This window comes from Phyllostomus hastatus, unplaced genomic scaffold, assembly GCF_019186645.2.
Source record: "Phyllostomus hastatus isolate PE091 unplaced genomic scaffold, TTU_PhHast_1.1 phas_contig_29, whole genome shotgun sequence".
In the NCBI taxonomy this organism is placed as follows: Eukaryota; Metazoa; Chordata; class Mammalia; order Chiroptera; family Phyllostomidae; genus Phyllostomus; species Phyllostomus hastatus.
The window spans coordinates 17,433,069-17,457,368 of NW_025333835.1; positions in this window are offsets into that span (position 1 = coordinate 17,433,069).

Consider the following 24,300-nt stretch of genomic DNA (forward strand, 5'->3'; position numbering starts at 1 on the left):
TCTCACATACCCCCTACTGGGGGCCTGGCCCACAAATCTAAGTATGTGCCCTAGACTGGGGATTACACTGATGACCCTTTGGTTCTCAGGAGGGCACTCAATATACTGAGCCACACTATCCAAGGCACAAATACATTTCAATATCCAAAATGCATTTCTCAATGTCAAATCTAAAAACTGCAATTCCAAGACATTTGCAATTATTGTTCTTGGTGTGATTTAATGGAAGGGAAACCAATTTTGTGTATCACCTACTGTTTGTTGCTGGAGCATGTCATAATGGAGGTATTCAGTGTTTCTCTCTCAGCTCCCTGGTACTCACAGTTTCTCATCATGGTGCTTCCAGTCATGGCTGGCTTGTATAGACTGTGCCCATTTACTCACAGTACTGTAGCTAGAGATTGTAATGGTAGCTTCTAGATGGAATGACAGGCTATTGCTGCCTTGCTCACCAGCTTCATTATAAATATCTCAAAATTATTTCTAAATTTCAAACTAGAATTTGTTTCTTTAGCATTCATGATGTTGTAATAATACATTTAATGTATGTGTAAATTTTTATCTTTTTGCTGGGATCTAGAATAAGGATAGAAATTTCATCTATTTTATAGACTGATATGTTTAAACACTTAAAACATTGCTTGGTCCTGAGACTGTGCTTAAAATAATAATGTAAGACCTAAACATAATCACTTGACATAATTTTTTTAAAAAAGTCTCCAGTGCCTTTAGAAGTGCAGTCCATCCCACTGACTGTGGAATCCATCCTTTACTATAAGGACTTTCAGAACAGGCCTTTGGTCTTTTCAAGCTAATTATTTTGGAAACCAGAGGTGAATCATGAACTACCAATACGTGATCTTCTAATGCATGACAATATATCAATCCATAGGTCTAGGTATATATAGTAGCAGGATTCCATTCTTACTTGAAAGTTGTCTGTGCAAGCTCAGGTTTCAGAAAATTATGAATGTAGTCATAATTTCATGAGTTTATGATTTATTCTTCCATAGACCTATTTCTATTCCTGTGACACTTCTCCCTCAACACCCACCCAAGAACCAAAAAGAAAAACTCCATATGATCTGTTGCCTGAAGAAGCAAGAACTGACTTCGACATAAGTGTTCTACAAATGTGCTAGTACAAGCTGTGATTAGATTACTGGGGCATTAAAACCTCACTTAAGGGTGTTCTTGAAAGATGAAAAATAATAAAAATTATTTTGGTAGGCTAGAAAAGCTTTATATATTCAGAGACCACTTTGGAAGGAGAATTAGACAATAATTTAAATCTACAATGACTCATTGATAATTACCAACTATTTTTTGAATGATCTAGAATTTTCAATAATTAAGAGTGAAGATTTAGTTACAAGGAATTTTGAGTTATGTGAATAGAAGACTTAAATTAATTATAGAGTAAGACTGTCTCAATCAGAATGTTTACCAATTCTTTTATTAGCTGAATGGATAAAGAAGTTAAAATTCTATGGACTTTTTCAACAATTTTATTAAGCACTTGCTATAGGCTCATCTTGTTCTAAATTCAGGGATACAAATAACACATGAAACACAAAAATGCTTATCTTCATGTAACCTTCAGATAGTTGTGGAGAAAGGTAAGTATGGGGTATCATCAAAAAGGAAATGTATAATGCATTACCTAATATTTACTATCAAGGAAATAAGCAAATGTTGGAGGTGGTTATACTGTTATACAGGGTGCCTAATGTAACTGAGCAAAGGCCAGTATTCCAAAAGCAATAAAAAAGAAAGATTGATTACAATGATTGAGGGAGAGTAATTTCTAGTACAGTCCAGAAATACGGAGGTCAGTGTGACTTAAGCAGAGTGTAAGGCAAGGGGAATGTAGTAGACATAAACTGAAAAAGTAAAATGGTTAGCTACATTACTTGGTCTTGTTCTCTGGGTATTGTGGGAAACCCAGCAGAGATTTTTGAGCAGAAAAGTTATCTGACATGAGTTAATTTTTAACAGTATCACCCTGGCTACCATGTGGAGAGAAGGGTGGAATGAGAGAGACAGATTGTCAATAATCCAGGAAAGAGATTATGAATCTTGGATCTTGATCCAAAGGACTTGGAAAGAAGTGGCCAGTGTTTAAACATAATTTGAAGGTAGAGCAAAGAGAGCCTACTGAGAAACATTTCACCTTGTCCTTGGCCCCCAGCACAGTAGTTCCTCAGTGGTATTACCAACAGGTTGCCATATGGCTCAGATAGTGGTTATCTAGAGACTCAGCAATAGGGACTCCATTTCAAGGATCTAAATCCTCACTTGGTGTCATTGATAGGTTCTGCAACTTGAAGCGAAACAATGTTTAACAAAACCAGTTTTTACCATAAGCAAATTGATATGAATAAGAGAAAAGTTCCAACAGTATCTCATTAACATTTTAATGAAGTGACATTGAATGAAGCAGTGTTATTCACAATCCTGCTGTAATCTAAATTGCCAAATCTACTGTCAAATTTACAATCTGCTAACAGCTAGAGCAGTGCTATATATAACATGGCATTACTTCACAGGTGGGTCAGTCTATTACTTAAATTGAATTTTTCCATTAAAAAGGATATAACAATATATTATAGTATGGACATATATATGTATACATCCATACTATATTGATAAGTATTTATATTTATATGTATTAATATTACATAATATTAATTTATTTATACTCTGTTAGATATTTAATCTGGTTATTTACTTGCTTTTCCTGCCCACTATACTTCACGTTCTTTATCTGGGAATTTACTGAATAGGGAATACAGATGACCATTGGTCTCAGCAACCAAAAGTAGTTGCTCTTAAAATAACTTTTACTGGTCTATTGAAGACTTAGTTTTCATGTTCGTATCCTTTAGTGTTTGGTATGCTCCTTCAAATCAAGTTTATTTTTTTTTTAATATTTTATCTCTGGCCCTTGCTTCTTGATTGATCCATGATAAGAAAGTAGGTCTTGGAAATATAAAAGATAATCAATAGTGTTTAATAAATGGATGACTTTCAACGGCCTACAAATCTTACACTGACCAAACTTTTTATTTAAAGATAATGCTTATTTACACAGACATGCCTCCTCCACAAGTTTATTATTTTAAAAATCAATTTTCCCTATAATTGTAGTAATAGAGACTTTCTCAGAGATTTGTGGAGAGAGTAACAAAGCTAACTTATTTATCTTCCTTTCCCTAGGCAATAAATTGTGTCTACTTACTAAGTATGAGATTTGTTATGGAGATGATACTATTAAACAGAAATAATTTTTAGGATATGTAAAAGCATTTCAAGATGATGGTATAGACAAAATTAAAAAAATGAAAAATGACTTAAAATAATAATGCAAAAAATCATAAAGCAGGATAAAAATAAAACAACTTACTTATTGAAATGTATATTTGTATTTAAATAAATTGTTTCAGAAACAATGCTGTGCCCACACTTTGGAAAAAGAAAATACATAATCCTTGAACTTAACGATCCCTTAATTGTAGTCTTTTAGTCAAAACAATTTAAAAAGTATCTTATAAAATCAATTTACCAGCACCTGGCAGAGAAGAGATTACGCTGACAGGCAAGATTACAACAGAGAGTGATTGTTCATTTCCTTAGTGACCAAGAGAATAACTGGTGCTTTCTGTGATTTTCTTGGGTGGAGCGGTAGGACTTGTCTGCTTTCACCAGCAAGTTTGCCTTCTGACCAGGCCACAAGGGAAATGTTCTGGTTTATTTTATGGAGGTAATTTACTCCTGGAATTAGTTAATAACAGCATTGGCTTTTTAAAGTACAAGTTCTATCAAACTAATCTAAACCTGATCAGTCAAGGGGAAGCAATAGATGCAATGTTTCTTGACATGGACAGGGATTTCGTAGCTACTGCACATAAACTATTTTTCAGTAAACAGAGAAAGTATGTTTTTGTTAGAGCCTGACTTTTAGTTGAGGGCAAAACTCCTTGTTCGATTGTCTTTTAAAAAAGAGTCACGGCCATTTTGAAAGTACATGGAAAATAAGAACAACAACAACAATAAAGAGGCAAAGAAGGAAAAAAGGAATATTCTTTATATGTAAACAATCTAATTTCATGTATTAATGATAATGACATGATCAGTTATATGAGCACTATTGATTATTTTATATGTATACTATGTATTGGTATGCATTGACCCAACCATGTATGTTAGTTATTATTATAGGGCAGCTAAATTCATCCATGCCTATGAGCCAAAATTTGTAAATGGAGGCTTATCTACCTCCTAAACTAATGCCTATTAATTCTTTTTTAGAAAGTTCACTTATTTTTTTAATATTGTAATTTGTTTATTTTTAGACAGAGGGGATGGAAGGAGAAAGAGAGGGAGGGAAACATTAATGTGTGGTTGCCTCCAGTGCATGTCCTTGTGGGAACCTGGCCTGCAACCCAGTCATGTGCCCTCACTGGGAATCGAACAAGCAACCCTTTGGTTTTCAGGCCAGCACTCAATCCATAAGTCATGCCAGCCAGGGGTAATGTCTATTAATTCTATTCTATGGCTTCCCAATGTACTATTTTTAAATTGATTTATTTTGTATCCCACTGTTGAAACAAAATAACGTTGCATTTTTCCAATATATTTATTGGTACTGATAGGTTAGGCCCATTCCAGGCCACACTATTTGCTTGTTGGCTATATGTATACATTAATAAAGATGTTTTTGATTGTCATGAAATAGATATCTATTGCCTGTATGAGTTCACAGTTCTTGCTAGCACTTGGCTTAATGTCCATTTCTATAGAAGAAATGCTCCTTTACTATAAATAAAACCAAATCCACAATTCTGGTAATAAAGAATTATTTTACTCCATTTCAGAGTTGACAGGGATATTTAATGTTATTTATTTAATCAAGTTTGAATTCCCTCTATAACATTGATTTAAACTTCAATTCAATTGAAATCTTATCTACTTACTACTTCTACTAAATATATAAAGGTATAGTGTGATCTTTCCAGAGGCTCACAAACTAATGAAACATTAGAAAAACATATAAATATAAATATAAACCAATATAACCTGATAAAATCATTAATTTTTTTTCACAAGATGTAATAGGGACATGGAGAACAAACTACATAGCTCTGTCTGAGGAAACCAGGAAAGACTTTATGTAGACAGTTAATCTTGGGATTGAAAATAATGAACAAGCAGGAGTCAGAGAAGAAAGGAACAGACTGAGAAATAGCTGGTTGACAGAATACATTATACACATGTAGTGACAAGTAGCATGATATATCTGGGGCATGGCACTTAATATAGCAATTCAAAATTATTTTTGCCCCACTGTCTCCCCCGATGGGTAGGAAGATTCTGTGAAAGAAAGGACTTCCATCCTTCTACTCTTCACAGCAAAATGTCTGCCAGATTGAATTTTTAATAGAAGTTTTACCTGACCAATTAAAATTTGGAGTTGTAATCATTAAAGGTGTAGTTGCAACACCATATTTAGATAACCTGTTCATAATGTCTATGTAGAGTAAAAAGATTTCTAAAGTTATAACTTGGTGAATATTAAACCTGAAAGGTGAGTAGGGAAAGGAAAACCCATGCAAGATCATGAAAAGAGTAGCGTCCTGGCTGGCTTGGCTCAGTTGGTTGAAGCATCATCCCATATACCAAAAGGTTACATGTTCGATTACTAGTCAGTTCACATACTTAGATTGTGAGTTTGATCCCCAATTGGGACACCAATCAATGTTTCTCTCTCTCTCTTCTCCCTCTCTTTTTGTCCCTTCCATCCCCTCCCTATAAAATCAATAAGCATGTCCTAGGGCGAGGATAAATAAAAAAGAATAGTTAGATATATTAAGAATTGGAGGAGAGTAATGTAAATGCAACCAAGACAGACAAATCTTTCAAGATGTGTGGTAGCAAAATGCCAAGTTAAGTAAATGTATTCATTGGTTGTTACTGGTCAGAGGCAGCGGAAAATATCTGTGGGGCTCTTTCATGAAATAGTTGGGTTTAACTCATATTGAGTTGAAGTGCAAATTGACAGTAAGAAATTACATCAAGTGGAAATCCTTACAGTGGTCCTACAAGGGAAGATTTCTGTAGCCTTATTTTTTAAAGAAATGATAACACAATGGTGGAGGAATTAAATAACCAAAAGTATTCCAGCTAATTATCTGTGGAGCTGAGATATAAATTTAACTGATTGACTCACAGTAATGTATTAAACTTGGCCCGAGCTCTTCAGAGCCATTTATTAAATGTTCTAAAAATTTGTTAAATCATTGGTAGCTTGAGATGGCCATGGTGGGAAGATTTATACCCCCAAAGTTGACAGCAGCCACTCTGTCAGTTGTTTTTTTCTAATATTAGTGCCAGTTTATTACCAAATGGCTGCCAAAGGTATTAAATACTATGGTATTTAGGCCTAAAGGAAGATTGTTGTTGAAAGAATTTATGTATACTCTTAAGCTTAAGATGATATTCTATTCAAACATGTTATTATTTAGTTTATGTATTATAAGAATGCTACAAATGCTCTAGATCTATAAACTTTTGAATTAACACTTAACACTTAACAATAATTTATGTCACCAATAAACACTAACACAGGAGCATCTATATATATAGTCACAGTAGTATTGCTTAATATTCAAAGATTGGATACAACCTAAGAAATTCTTTCTTTGTACATGGCACATTATGTAGCTGTTGAAAATAATAAGGCAATTTTATATATTTATATAAAGATTGATGTCTAAGCCACATTGTTACATGAATAGAATAAGGTATGCAGCAGTGCATATAAAATGTTATTTGTGGTGAACAATTATGTGTGTGTCTCTGTATAAGCAGAGTACGTGTGACAGAAGACATACTAAGAAACTGGTAGAAGTAGCTTCTTTTTGAAAGGGGTATGGATAAACTGAAAGAATGAATTTGGTGACAGACTTGCTTCTAATATATTGTTTTATGTAGGCATTACATAAGTGATTATAAAAATCAGTTAGTAAAAATATTGAGAAGTTGAATACTTAATCATCTGGAGGACTGTTTAGTAGATAGAAAGACCTTCCAATTTTAGATATTTTAATATTTACTTAAAATAACTGTATATATATATATATATATATATATATATATATATATATATATATTCCTCATAGTTAGCTACCTACTGTGCTTGCCCACTCCTTACTTTTACACATGCCCCTACCATATTGTTGGAACACCTTCATAATCAATGATTTATTAAGTTTTTGATCCTCATGCATTTATATGGAGATAAACCTAAACACTTCTTCCCTTGCCAGGTAATTAATTATGTTCACATTAGGCCATTGTATCTTTATGAAAATAACCCAAATTTGCTACACATTAAATTTTATTTATCCTCACAAAGGTGAATGTTTCTACCTTATGTTTTTCAATTTTCATTCCTGTTCTTAGGAATAAGGATATGACTATTTCTTCTTTCCTCACCTAGTTTAGTGTTAATCCACTAAATTTTAAGCTGTGTTGCTAGTTTTATTCTCCCAAATTACTAATTTGTTCATGTTAATTAATTTAAAATATTAAATTGATGGCTTTCTACTCTAAAAAAATGACAAATACATCATTTTCCAGGTCAAATGCCTTCATATTGTAGTTTCTTCTGGCTTATTTTAGGAATTAATATGAGCAGTTATTCAAAATAGGATCAGGTACATGAAAAGGACTCACCCGGAGTGTGAATACACTTATCAAGAATCAATCTGAGTACACAGTAGCAATACAGTAACATATAATAGCAGACATTGTGATAAAAGGACAAAAATATAAAATATAAGCTTGAATAGATCTGAGTTTTTAACAAAAAGAAGTAACAAAATAAAAACACCATCAACTAGCCAATAAAGTGAATATTAATATATATTTACTAAACAGTGTTCCAGTAGTATATTAAATGCTCCCATTATCAGGCCATATGGTCTATGAAAGGGTGACCCTATCTAAGCCTTTGGTAGTTTTGGAATTACCATTGTTGAGGACAATGTGCCATAAATAACAGGTCGACATTGTATGATTTAAAATGTACATCATCCTATTGTAAATTGCGCTTGTATGAACACTGGGGTGCATAAGTTATTTTGCATTGGTATTTCAGTAGTTCCTACCATTCATGACAGCATGGGTGGAACTGGAAAGCATTATGCAAAGTGAAATAAGCCCAGTAGTTAAAGACAAATACCATATGATCTCACCTATAAGTGGAACCTAGTCAACAAAACAAACAAGTGAGAAAAATAGAACCAAAGACATTGAAATAAAAAACAAACTGACAGTAACCAGAAGGGCAGGGGTAGAGAATAATGGGCGGAAATAGTGGAAGGGCCATAAAGGAACATGTATAAGGACACATGGACAAAGCCAGTGGGGGTAGGTTCAAGGGTGGGAGACAGAGATAGGTGGGGTGGGGGATTTTGGTGGGTGAAAATGGAGAAAATGGAGACAACTGTACTTGAACAATAATAAGTAAATAAATATACAAACAAATAAATAAATAATGCTCTGTGACTAGAAAAAAAATAAAATGTATATCACCCTAAATTCCCTATTTAGGGATCTTTGATTTGATAATTCTTGGCATTAGAAGCCAGGCCCCTGAAAAATCAGGTTCCAAATATTCTTATTCTTCTCTGCTTTAATCTCTTCACCTCTTATCATCTGATAAGTCCAATACTCAGACTTGGTCTACAGTACTTACATTGCATGTTTATACATTTTATATATCTTAGTGCAGTACATAATTTAATACCTCAGTGGCTGTGGAATTTATCTTTGTGTATGTTAATATATAAATATCTACATAATATTTTAAATTCCATTTGTCAAAAATTTTACTGAATTTTGTTTTTCTTCCATACCACTTTGATACAAATGCAGTATCATATATGTTTTCAATAACACGCATAATTAAAAGAGCACAGACCATAAATTTTCTGCTGGATGAGTTTGCAATAGTTGAGCCCACCTATGTGACCAGGACCCATCTCAAGGAATAAAACATTCACCTCACACTACAGGTCTCCCTTGTTCATCCTTCCAGTCATTGACTACAGTGGTAAGACCACAGATAATTTCACCTGTTTTTGTAGTTTATGTAAATGGTATCATAGATTGCACACATTGTGTGTTTGTGTGTGTGTGTTTAAGCGTTTTTTGATCGAGTGTATTTGACCAATTCATTTATTGTTTCATGTGCTGTTAAATTATTTATTCTACTTGCAGTAGAGAATTGAATATGTTAATCTGTCACAATTTATATATTCAACACCTGGTGGACATTTGAGTAGTTAGTTTTCAGTTTGGTGCTATTAATAGTGTTAACATGAATATGTAGTATAGATCTTCATATATATATATATATATATATATATATATATATATATATATACACATTCCTGATGGCATAAGAGTGGAATTACTGAATCATAAGAAATGCATGTGTTCAGCTTTAGATGCTTCCAGTTTTCCAAAATGGTTGGACTAATTTATGCTCCCAATAACAGTGTTTGCACATTCCAATTGCTCTAAATTCTTGCTGTAAATTACTTAGAGTTTTTTATTTTTAGTCATTTTATTGGGTCATAGTAGACATTCTTGCAAGACTATCTGAATTCATTATTTACGATGTTCATGATAAATTGCTTCCCTTAGGCCTCCTCTGTTCTGCTTTACTCTCTCACTGTATCTCTCTGACCCCAACTTGTAACATTTGTCTGCTTTCACATGTTTATGTTGGGGCCACTAGAATAATCCCAACAATCTCCCAATTTTAGGTCTGTAATTTTAATTGCATATGCAAAATGCCTTTGTGTCAGTACCTAAATTAGTGTTTGATTGAATAACCAAGAAATGACCATCTTGGAAGGGAGAGGGATCTGGCTACCACACAAAGTACTGAGTTGGTCAGTAACCCTTTCCTGGATCCTGGCACAGATTTCAGGTCCTTGTAAGACAAACACCTTTGTTACTCATGACATAGCAAGCAGTACTTTTATCAGAATATATGTGTAGGTTTCCATTGTCACTACTTCCATGGATGTCACACAGAGAGCCAGATTACATCTGCATATATATTGGGTTGGACTGGAAAAGAATCCAGGCCAAAGGACTGACAGTCTTTGAGCAGGCCACAGACTGTAGTTAGGAGCAAACACACTTGTACTCCTCCTACCATGGAGCAGGTTGTTACAAAGCTGTCGTCACACTTTGTTGTTGTTGTTGTTTTTAAATCTATTTAGTTGCCTATGTGACTAGCTACATAAACTCCTCACTATAAAGAGTGAAATTAACCTTGCAGTTTGGGAAACTCAGAAAGAATGTTCAGTGATGCTCATGGCCCATGACAGACTTGCTCTTCCAACAAGTTCCTTCACACAGTATACATTGTATCTGTTCCACTTCTTCTTTCATGACCTTGCTCACTTCTTACCCTCTTACTCCCCTACCCCTGCCACCTGGCTGTCTCTCAAAATGGCAGGTATGCACTTTCAACATAAGGTCAATGACATAAGCCGGTGCTTCCCAATGGAATTTTCTGCAAGGATGGAAACAGTGTGTAATCTGCACTGTGCACATGAGGTTACTAGGCATTGACATTCACTTAATGAATTGAATTTTAATGTAATTAAATCTAATTAATTTAAATTTAAATAGCCACTTGTGTTTAGTTGTCTGTGTAGCTCTAAGTTTTCATCTTTCATCTACTTGTAATAACCTTTCGTGAGTACTTAAATGACTGTCAAAAAAAATTTTGCTCATATTACCTCCTCAGTGAGACTTTTTTGACTTCTTTATACAATGCTGCAACTACTCCCCACCTCACTTACAGCATCCAGCCCCGCCTTCTCCATTTTACTGACATTAAAACACCTTTCATTTAGTAATGTAATACTTGAGAGTGCTTTTGTTGTATTTATATTTAAGGCTTTTGAACATATCTTACTGATATAATCTCATATTTTCCCAACTGAAATTTTTCTTGTTTTCTAAAATCAAATGTATTACCTTTAATTTTTCAATACAAAGTTTTCATTCTGAGATTCTCAAGTTTATTAAGTTATCACTATATCTAATATTCTTTTTTAGAAGTGAGCAACTAAAGTTTTATAGGGTATGGGGTGTTGTATATATGGCTTTATGTATTTGTTAAAACCTATAAAAAGGGCAACATATGCAAATTAAAAAGTAAACAGATTTCAAGAGTTTCTGCATGGAATGCTGAATGTGCAAATCCAATCACATGACACAATTATTTTAAAGAGGGGAGAAAGTCCCTTTGAAATACTATTTGAACAGGTAACTGTAAGGGAAAAAGAAAACTAAACATAAATTTTATGATCTCCTTGGTAAATTTATTTCTTATATGGTCACAAGGATATGAGTTATAAATTCTGGAATTATTTATATTTATACCAGAGTTGAACAAATATGTAAATCATAGTAGATAATGGAAGCTGGATTTCTCACTGGCGGAATAAGAAGGTACAAACAAGCACACACACACACATCTGTAATAGTTTCTACAATGCCAGATAAGAGTCAGAGATGTCATGGATATATAGGTACTGTACATGCCTATACATGTGCATTTACACATTTAACTCTGCCATTCACTATCAGGTAGATGACTGTCATCACACAGATAAATATAGAAATAACTATAGATAGACATGTGTTAGTGTAATACAGGTATTTACTAGCTCTGTCTAGATACATAGTTTAAATACACGTATTTACCAGCTCTGTCAACTGAAATTCAATCTCATGATTGATCTTCGAGTTGACATTTTTATGTATTATTCTTCAAATTCCATTGTGAAGAATTTAAGGAAAGTCATATTTTAAAATGGTAATGGTTTTGCCAAGCAGAACAAATGGAGAGAATCAATCAAGTGTTTGGTGAGGGAGGACAAGAGAGGAGGGAGAGGATTATAAAGCAATGAGGGAAAGTTGAAGCTTTCGGGATAGAAGGAGTGACCAGCTGGTAGTGTTTGAGAACTGTCGAATGCAGGTATTTTAAGAATCATCTGGAAAAATATAAAATGGTAGTTTGAGTTCGGAATGAATCCTCCACGCGCCTCACTCCAGATATGTAAAATTCATGGGAGTTTAAAAATTGCTTACTTATATATCTACTATTCCTCTACTTTATATATTATATGCTTTCTTTAATAACAGGGAGCATATTATATTTTCCTTCATAACAGGAATCCTTTCATTCCTAGGAGTTTCAAACAAAATAGTGAGGCCTAATAAATACTTAATCCTTGGTACATAAGTTATTCAGATATATAAATGTATGTAATACATATATTTGATATAGATAAGCTTAGAAATTATTCAGTGCAAGTTAATTACATGTATTTATAAAATTTATAAGAATAATCATGAAGTTTTTAAAAAGGTTTTATTGATTTATTTATTTTTAGAGAAAGGGAGAGAGAGAAAGAAAGGGAAAGGAAAATCAATGCGTAGTTGCCACTTGTGTGCCCCCAGCTGGAGAACTAGCCTGCAACTTAGGCATGGGCTCTGACTGGGAATTGAACCACCTACCCTTTGTTTCACAGGCCAATGCTCAATGCACTGAGCTACACCAGCCAAGGCACTCATGAAGTTTTAATAACATCACTATTAAGTGTCATGTGGTAAATATTTTCAATTAAAAATATTTTTTTTCATTTTAAAATTGGCGTTATTGGTTTGTGTGTGGTCTTCTTTTATTATTTTATTATTCTTTTTTAACTTTATTTTTATTATTTACATTATTACACATGTCCCCGTTTTTCAACCTTTTCCCCACCTCCACCCAGCCCTTGTGCCCCTCTTCCCTCTGGCCATCACCACACTGTAGTCTATGGCCATGGGTTATGCATAGATGTTCTTTGGCTAATCTTTTCCTCTCCTTTTATCCAGTCCCCCTATCTGCCTAACCTCTGACAACTGTCAGTCTGTTCCATGTGTCCATGTCTCTGTTTCCATTCTGTTGTTCAGTTTATTTTGTTCATTAGATTGCACATATAAGTGAGAAGATATCATATCTTCCACTGACTGGCTTATTTCACTTAGTATAATACTCCTCAGTTCCATCCATACTGTCACAAAAGGTAAAATTTCTCTCATTTTTACAACTGAGTATTGGGTAAACGTACCACGGCTTTTTTATCTACTCATCTACTGATGGGCACTAAGGCTGTTTCCAGATCTTGGCTATTATAAATATGCTGCTATGCATTCCTATGCTTATAGCAGAATTACTATGATTTTGGTCATTTCATTTATTAATTTTTAGAGAGAGGGGAACGGAGGTAGAAAGAGAGAGAGAGAAACATCAATGTGTGATTTCCTCTCATATACCCTCAGCTGGGGATCTGGCTTAAAACCCAGGCATGTGTCCTGACTGGGAATTGAACAGGTGACTTTTTGGTTCGTAGGCCGGCACTCAATCCACTGAGCCACACCAGTCAGGGCTATAGCAGAATTATTTAAAATTGACTTTTAAATCTAATTATATTTAAAAGTGATTTGAAGTAGGACTTATTTTCATATATATCTTATAAGCCTTAGTTAGAGCATTTCCAAATGAATAGTTCTATAATCAGGTAGAGATAAGCAAATAGGGAAGAGAAATGTGGATAAAAAAAGAAAAAGATTGCTCTCAAATTGTGGACATTGATCACACTGAGACTCCTTTGTAGATGAAGAACAGACACTCTTAATATCTATAAAATAATAGTTAAATCTGGTATTCTTTAAAATCCTGCTTAGTATGTATGAATTTCTAGGGTATTATTTTGCTCTTATAATATGTGGCTTTATTATTATTTTTAGATAGTTTTGTCTTTGTTGTTTTTGCTTCCCTAATACATTTTGTAAACTTGTTATGAGAAGAGAATTTTCCTTCCACTTTATTTTATACATTGTATAAGTCCACCAAAATTGTTATAGTAATGAAACTGCCACTCAATAAAGATGTGAAATGAAAATCACTTTGCTTTTTCTAGTCTTAATTTTCCAACTTTTTTTTATTTTCAAATTTACATAATGAATAAATACATAGTCTATATTTTGACCTAACTTTAAATAGGGCTATTTTGAGATACAAAGTTTTATACTTGTAGATAATCCTTTCTAGCTTCAATGCTGTAGTGGCATTGATTCATCTAAATGAGACTTTTAATGTCACTGTACATTTCCTGCTAAATGGAATGCAGAGCATTTGACATGTATTAATTTATTGAAATAGATTTATTTTTATTGTTGTATATATGTATATGAATATGTATATATAGTGTGTATATATTTTTTCTTTCTTGATTTTTCATATTATGAATATGTATATATAGCATGAATATATAACTTTTCATATTTTTATGCAAATGGGAAAAATGTAAAACAAAACATTTCCTAACTGCTGATTTAAAAGAAAACCCAAGTATCTGTGTACTAGGAAAGCACTCAGTAGTTAACTTGTTCTACCACAACATTACTTTTAACCTCAATTTTCACTCAGTTTCCTCATTTTTAAAACATTTAATTGTATTGAATAACCTCTAAATTGGTATTACCTATGATTTAAGGATATGGATTTTTAAAGCTATGCTGTTGAAAGTTCAATAAAAGGAAAATGATACTAAAAGAATAGTTTCAGAGAAACTGCTCCACATATATAGTAATACTTTTGTATCAGAAATAAGTATTTGCCTATTGTGCTGACAATTTTAATTTTATACACACTAAAGGAAATAGTTCATCTTTTGAAATCCTCTTATAATATTTAAAATGAATGACACATTATTGACAAAAGATGCAAATTTCCTATCACTTTTCCAAAATACCTACTGTTTTTCAGAAATAAAATTTAAGTTCGTAAATGACTAAATAACTAAATACAAAATGCATGTGTGGACTATTAAGAGGCTGTTTTCTACAGATGCCTCATGTTTGTGTACATCTTGAGAGTGAGTCAACTCTTCCTATTGTTCTTTACCTTTTTAAGCTGTCTATATGGTAAATGGGCTTGGGATATATGTGTGTGTGTGTGTTCACATATATGTGTATATATATTCATATATATGCATATATGTGTATATGTATATGTATATATATTCACCTCGCGGCAAAGGGAAGGTTTACTATAGCCTTAAGATATAAGGATAGTATTTCCCTCTGAAGCAAATAGCAGGCATGGTTGCTGTCCAGCATAATAAATGAAATGCTTCCATCCAAAGCAAAGTGTTGGCTTGCTAAATAATATGTTCTCCCTAAACTCAGAATTACTCTCATTTAATGCAACCCATCACATATATAGGGATTTTTTTGGACCTATATTTTATTACACCAATGTGCAAATCACATGTTGATTCTCATTCTGCTTGCTGTACTGTGAATAATATAGTGCTTCATCTTTGACCAAGAGTTTTAGGTCCTGTAACAGCATCTATAGAATTGTGGCATGCTATCTTGTTCCATGGCAAGTAGGGTCAGATCTCAGACCCTTGACATGTCTTAAAGGTTTAGATGTGAAGAGTTGGATACTCACAGAAGCAAGACTCTTTTCTTTCTTTTTTAAAAAATTTTAGGAGAATTTTAATTTAATTGTCTGTTACTTCTTTATAATTCATTTTTACCTTTTTATTAAATTTATTAGAGTGATGCTGGTTAACAAAATTATAAAGATTTCAGGTGCATGATCCTACAACACATCATCTGCACACCAGCGACCCTTTGGTTGGCAGGCTGGCACTCAATCCACTGAGCCACACCAGCCAGGGCTGCACACCGTGCTGTGTGTTTGTCACCCCAATCAGGTCCCAGTCCATCACCATTTATCCCCCCCATACCCTCTAAAGCTCCCTCTACTCCCTCACTGCCCACCTTACCATCACACATTGTTGTTCATGGCCATGATTCTTTCTTTCTCTCTTTTTTTTTTTTGCTCAATTCCTCCATCGCCTAGCAACCTCCCCAGCTCTCAGCTTGCTCTCCATCTATGATTTTGTCCTTTTCCTTGTTAGTTCAGCATGTTCATTAGATTCTACATAGGAATAAAATCATATGGTATTTATCTTTCTCTGAGTGGCTTATTTCAGTTAGTATAATGTTCTCCAGATCCATCCATGTTGTCTCAAAGGATAAGATTTCCTTCTTTTTTATAGCTGAATAGTAAGATTTGGAAGCAGCATAAGAGTCTGTCAGTAGATGCACGGTTTAAAAAGCTGTGCGACATGATTCTTTTAAGGAAGAAGAATGAGAATCTCTTGTGTCATTTATAGGACTTTAGGGAGTGCATGGAAGTCAGTATGTAGACACATTTTATGGACAATTGGCAATAAATGGCCCAGCATTTTGTTGGCTTTAATTGAAGGGAAATTGAGGCAATGACCATTGATTAAGTTCTGGAAAATGATACAAAAATCAGCTTGCTGAAAGGTATCTTGGTTGTTGCGAGCTCCTATATCAGCAGGGACATTTCCTTGTCATCTGGCGTTCAGCTCTGGTCTGCCCCATTTTAATAGCTAGTACTAGGATTCATCCTGGATGGACATAATTTTGTGGCTATTCTGACAACAGTTACACAGACGTGTTATCTGTATGAAGAAATGAAAGGAAGAAATTCATGTTCACTACAGGCTGAAACCACAGCACTTTAAAAATTTGGGGTCATTGGGAGTTGAAGAAGCAGGATGCATAATGCTTGTCAAAGAAGAACAGCAATGCGTTGGCCATTTTATTGACTGGACCTTCCTCTAATCTATCATGACACTCTTAGATTGATTCAGAAAGAAGCAACACAATGTCTTTGAGTTATTGGCATTGATTATGGGCTACTATAGGGCAGAGTTGGCACTTCTAAGGAAATTTCTCTGAGACAAAAAAAAAAACTTCTATGTGAAACGACAGATAAGGTATTGAATAATATTGATATTTTGGATTTTATTGCCCCAGATGTGGTTTCAAATACCAATGCAGTGGATTTATTACAGAATAAGAAAAAGAACCAAATAAATCTAGATAAATTCTTGCAATCAATTTTTCTGATATGAAAGACTTTCCTAGCTTATGTTAAAATTGTCAAGAAATGTAAGAGATACTTTTATGACAATAAAACAGAAAATGACTTGGATAAAGAGGAACTTCTTTTTAAAAGGCTCTGTTGTCTGAGTTTAACCAAAGAGTGCAAACTGTGCATTTCCAACAGGAAAGCAAAGTGATGTGGCTGTGATTAATGAGTCAAAGGATGCTTAAAGTTGATATTGATGTTACCAGCAATCGTGACCTCATAGCCAATATGGACTTTGGGTAAATCAAAAACTTTGAGAGTTTGCTTGAGTATCAAGCAACCAACTACACTTTACTTGAAACTAAAAATAAATGTTTCTTGCTCACTACCTTAGACACTGTTTTCCTCCATGCAATCTTAACTCGCCCTCCCTTTTTATTCTGTCTTCAGCTGACTTAAAGTGAAAAAAAAAAGAGCAAAAATGGTGCTGGGTTCTCCTTATTCCTAAGAGTGATTGATGACCACACACACCTGGGAAAATTAAGGGCAGGAATATTGAACCTGGGAAAATTAAGGGCAGGAACATTGAACTTTTATGGCTTTCTTACATGTAAAAGTTGTATCTTACTGACATGGCCCTATAAAGAGAGGAGCTTACAAATTCAAATATGAAGTATGAGCAAATTTTTCAGAACGAGAAAAGACACTAACATGAGTGTGCATGTGTGTATGTGGTTAGCCTTTAGTCCAGTACACTTGAAACCTATATAATCTTATTAACCAATGTCACCCAAATAAGTTGAATTCAAAAACCTCATAAAAATAAAATTTAAAAAGGAGTGGTTGGATTTAAAAAAATCCAAAATGTGCTGTTATGTTTATTACTTATTATAAGAGATTCACTCAGAATTTTTTATGTATTTCTTTTTTTATATTATATTTTTTATATTGTATGTTAGTAAGCAAACTTACTACAAGTGCAGATTATCTGAGCTCATGTTATATTGCCCCAATGGAGAATGGGATCAAGAGGAACCAATATACATACTGCTTCACATGAAACTCACTTGGCTGTGTGTAATAAAATTTATTTATCTCTGATCCAAGAGTCTCATGTCTTATGAACAGCACCAAAGAGATGTGAGGTAGGCAAAAATTTTTCTAATGCAAATAGTATAAAATTTTACACCTTAATCATTTTTGGCATGGTTGCAAAATGTTTTAGCCAGGTCATTAATTATATTAACTCAAGAGTAGGTGCAGACCCAATTTAGATAATTTCATTAAAAGGAAACATTTTGATGAAAATTATAACACATTTAACTCCATATATTTTTAAAGCCAATTGTATTTGTATTTTTATATTAATGATATAATATGTACATTTATAATTTTATGTATATTTACATTAAAACAAAGAACAATGCATTTAATAATACTTAAATTATTTGCATAATAAGAAATGTTCAGTTCATATTTTAAAGTGATATATGGTGCATTTTAAATGCTCAAAATAACAGTAAATAAGAAATACAGACTTGCCCTGGCTGGCGTAGCTCAGTGGATTGAGCATGGGCTGCGAACCAAAGTGTCGCAGGTTCGATTCCCAGTCAGGGTACATGCCTGGGTTGCAGGCCACAGCCCCCAGCAACCGCACATTGATGTTTCTCTCTCTCTCTCTTTCTCTCTCCCTTCCCTCTCTAAAAATAAATAAATAAAATCTTTAAAAAAAGAAATACAGACTTTAGAGTGATTTAAGTATCCATTCTTGAATGTTTTAGTAAGAATATATTTATGTATCAATTTGAACTATTTCTCCATTTTGTGAAATATAATATTTCCAAGTTTATGCTTTTTATAATATCATATTATTTTAATTAATATGCTTTTACATAATACAACTTTAACATCTGGACATAAAATTAACAAAAGTCTAAGTTGCACATTTGATGCCTTCCTTGTTTTAGAAAACAAATACTAAAATATGATTTTTATGGTTTCAAGATAGGCATTTTCTTTTGGTTCTGTAATTGTGGAGGTCATTTCACTGAAGACCACCAAAATAGCTGTCTCATCAAACATGAAAGGAGGTGCCTTCAATGACTTAAAACACTTCTTTTGAATTTTCAAGGGCAATATTTTACGCAAGTAGTCAATAATATTATAATGTTGTAAAGCTTATGGAAGTAAATCTTCAAATACATGATTAAAACTCTACACAAATTCAAGACCTGAGCAAACACATTTTTTCCTTCTCAAATATTTGAGTGTTGGGGTAAAATAATTAATATACTCTCTGCTAAATCTAACTTGTGTTTACTATTTAGTCAAAATTCAATTTTTATGAGTCCTGTTATTTTAACCATGGTGATTGCAGGGGGGGAAAGGGTGGTTGGGTTAGGAAGAAGATATAAGGGAGATAAGTGGTAATGGAAAAATACAATAAAAATAAACAAAACTACATTCACAAAAATTTTTAATTCAATTTTTAAATTAAATTGGCAACTTTTAATTTGAGTTCATTTCTGATTACCTGACAAAAGCATAATAAATTATATCATTATATCAGTTTGAGCAATTTTGGAAAACTCAACATAGAGGTTATCTGTGACTTATTAACATGAATGGACATGAAAACAACACTATTTGATTATGCACAGTGTTTTCACAATATAGATAAGTCAATCATATTGATATTGTAATATCCAAATAAGTGCTGAAAATATTTTTATTACATTTTTATTAGAAGAAAAAAGGCTTACTTTGTAAATAGTAGAAAATTTTCATAATAATTTAAAAATAATGTTTGAGATAAATTCAATATTTTATTTATTATTCAAAATAAATATAGTATGTGAAAATGAGAAAACAAGTTTAAACACTAATAACTAATGGGGTGGTAGTACTAGCAATTCAGATTAATTAGTGAAACTTAACACTTTCAGTTTAAACGCTGTGTTATAAACCCTTCATGGATTCAGATACAAAGAAAGATGTCATTATACTAAAAATGCATAAATCAAATCCTCATAATTCCCATAGGAAACTCCATTTAGTAATGATATATTGTTTTCTTATGGCATTGAAAAAGTATCTTTCAAAATGCTTTTAAAATATTTATTGTCAAAGTTAGGTTAAAAATTTACAGAGACCAAAAAAGAAAGTCACATATTGGCTGTTGATATATGTTAGGGGATTTTTTTCTTTTACCAAATTGTTAATGAATTTGAAATTGTTCACTTACATAAGCTCAGGTTCAACATCTGTAAGTTCTTAGATAGAAAACAATAAATTTAAATATAAGTAAACTATTTGTGGCATGAACAGCCTACATTTAAAGACTGATATCACTATTGTAAAAGGAACTATTATTTTGATCATTGTGAGAATTAAAAAGAATATATTTTCAAACATAATCAACATTTGACATACATTTAAGAACATAGTTTCTCTTTTTGAGCTTATTCTGATACGTGGTATATGTTGATGGCCTAGTTTAATTCTTATGCATGTACCAGTCCAGTTCTCACAACACCATTTACTTAAAAGACTGTGTCTATGCCATTGTATGTTTGTACTTTCTTTGTCAAATATAAATTGGCCATAAAGATAGCAGAATGCATTAAAAATGGATAAAATACTTAAAATCTAACTCCGGACACTGTAAAAATCCTAGTGGAAAGGATAGGCAGTAAAACTTCAGATATCTCATCTAACAATATTTCTGCCTAGGGCAAGGAAAATACAGGAAAAAATAAACAAATGAGACTACATCAAATTAAAAACCTTCTGCATGGCTAAAGAAACCATCATCAAAATAAAAAGGAAACCAACTGTATGGGAGAACGTATTTGCCAACAATACATCGGATAAAGGTTTAATCTCTAAAATATATAAAGAATCTATACGACTTAATACTAGGAAGGCAAATAATCCAATTAAAAAATGGGCAAAGGACCTGAATAGACACTTCACCAAGAAGGATATGCAGATGATCCATAGACATATGAAAAAATGCCCAACATCCCTAGCCATTAGAGAGATGCAAATTAAAACCACAGTGAGATATCACCTCATACCTGTTAGAATGGTTCTCATTAATAAATCACCAAGTGCTGGTAAGGATGTGGAGAAAAGGGAACCCTAGTGCACTGTTGGTGGGAATGCAGACTGGTGCAGCCCTGTGGAAAACAGTATAGAGTTGTCTCAAAAAATTAAAAATATAATTGCCTTTTGATCCAGAGTTTCCATGGTTGATAATATATCCTAAGGATACTGAAAAACCAATTAAAAAAATGTATGCACCCCTCTGTTCATAGCAGTACAATTTACAGTAGACAAGTGCTAGAAACAGCTTAAGTGCCCATTAGTAGATGAATGGATTAAAAAAAAAAAACAGTGGTACATTTACACAGTGGAATATTACACAGCAGAAAAAAAGAAGGGATTCCTGCCCTTTTTTGACAGCATGGACGGAATTGGAGACTATTATGCTTAGCGAAATAAGCCAGTCAATGATAGGCAAATATCATATGATTTCACTTATAAGAGGAATCTAATGAACAAAATAAACTAAGGAGCAAAATAGAACCAAAGGCACAGACTCAGGGAATAGACAGCTATAAAGGGGGTGGTATGGGGACTGATCTAAAGAAGGTGAAAGAACTAGCCAAAGAATGTACATGAAGAACTCATTGACACAGACAATGGTGTGAAGATAGATTATGGAATTGGTGGGCAGGCTGGGTGGAGAGGGCTAGGCAGGGGAAAATGGGACATCTGTAATAGCATAAATGATAAAACACCAAATATGAAAAAAGTGAAATAGCATTTATGAGAAAAAAGGAATAGTTTCTGCAGTTATTATTCTAATTAAAACCCTAAGTTATTGAAGTTGGTTTTAAAAGCAATTTCATCCTCTCATTAAAAAAAGTGACTTTACCAGACTTAGTGCTTAAGTCTGGAAAAGTTATTTGTTAATGCCATCTGAAGTAACATGGACATAAATTATGCTGTGGAGTTACCACTTCACTGTTTTGTGAATTCAATAGATTTAACAAAAAAAGATTTGTGCTATTCGTATGGAATAGGGTAGTTTTCTTGAAGAATGTCAAGAACAGATACCCCACATTTCTTCAGGAATAACACAATAAGTGTTTACATCTGTATGTGTAAAAAAGATATAGCCTTAATTTCTAAAGATATAATTGCTCACACAAAAATACTACTTTCATTACTCTCTATATTAATACATTCTAAAAATGTTCTTGATGCCTGTAAAAACCTAGACGCAATCTGCACATAAAATATACAATGTTTTTGAGGCCTATTTTTTCATATATCATATAATCCTTCATTGTGTGTGTGCCAACTCAGAGTTTACCAAAAAATGTGTTAAAAATGCCCATTACCCCAATAATCATGTCAATGAACTGTAATTTCTCTTTTCTCTTATCTCTTCCCACCCCCCTTTACTCCAGAAAACCACTATCTGTACTCCTTTGCCAACCTTTTATTTTAACATAATTTTAGGCTTATAGAGAAGTTATAAAACTGAGATTAATGTTGATACAACAGGACTAACTGAGTTATATACTTTATTTTAATTACAACACTAAAGTTCAGTGTATGGTCCAGTATGCAGTCTAGAATTGTATTTCTCATGTCTCCATGATAGGCAAATTAATGCCCACTTCTACCCTCATCCCCCAATCCAGACTCTGCCAAGAGGTCCACATCCTAACACTTACCACTTGTGAATATATTACTTTACATGATAAGAAAGACTTTGCAGAGATTAAAGATACGATTGTTGGGTATGATCCTTGAGATTAGGAAATTATGACTGATTTTCCAGGTAGGCACATTCTTATCACATGAATCTTTTAAAAGCAGAGAAACGTTCATGGCTATGGTCAGAGATATGAAGATAGAAGGAAGTTTAGAAAGATGTGCTGTTGCTGGTTTGACTATGGAGAACACTGGCCAAGAGTCATGGAATGCAAGCAGCGTCCAGTTGCTAGAAAAGTCAAGATCTTCCAGCAAGAAACTCAGCTCTACCAAAACCTCATTTTAGCTTGGTGAGAACCATATCAGACTTTAGATCTGCAGAACCGTAGGATAATACATTTATGTTGTTTTAAGTACCAAATTTGTGGTAAGTTGTTACAACAGCAATAGAAATCTCATTACAACTTCTCCAATTTGTAACAGCCCTGTAGTGTTTTGTCAGATGTCATATAGTTGACATTTTTTACTTTTATGTTTTTACTTGAAAAAGAGTTATTATTTCACATAGCAATAGGTCTAAAAGTGGATGTCCCAGACTAGACACTGGTCACCATCGTGTCATCAGAGAGCCAGTCTCCGGTTTCTTTCAGCACTCTTACATCACCCGCCCTGTGCTTGTTCATTTCAGATGGCTGTTTGTGGCTCAACAGGGAGGGGCATTTCCTCCAACACATCCTTTTTTTTTCCCCTAGCAATCAAATATTAATGAGAGATTCCCCAGGACACATGTATTCCCATTTTTGGCCATGACCTGGCTTCAAGGATGTTGGAAAACTCAGCCTATGACTGTTTTCTAGCCTTTATCATGACCACAGATCTTGCTGTCATGGACAGAGAAGGTGAGGAGTGGCCATTGGGTAGATTGCCAACAGCACCTACCACACTGGTATCTCTATTATTACTATTTTTATTCTCATACTGGTTCTAGGGACACTGAGTAAAGCATCCAGTGTCATACTCAAAAGTATACATTCCTGATGACTGCCAATCAGTGACTCAAGATCGAGCCTGGTTGTCTTAACGCTTTGACATCTGAGTGATTTCTCTTTGCTTCTAGGTCATTTGTGGAGAAGCTGATAGTCACTTTTGTTTCTGGCCTTTGCACAAGAGTCACAGTTTGGAGACCCAGCCCTCAATTCCAGTCCTCAATCCCAGTCTCCCTATATTTTGCCTCAGGGGGCCCTGGGTACTCATGGAAACAGACAAAAATCAGGCAAGCCAGGACTCCCACTGAGAAGGCGAATCAGGGTCTTCTCAAGGATGTTTATCACACACTAGGTTTGGTGTGGAATTAAATGGTCTCCTTCCTGACTGATGACCCTCCAAACACAAATTTTTGAAAAATACTGGTAACATTTTAGCCATTTTGTGCGTTTGGTGTTATACAAGAATGACTTGTGTGATAAGTCAATGCAATGGATATAAAATTCACTTCACGGCAAGAATGA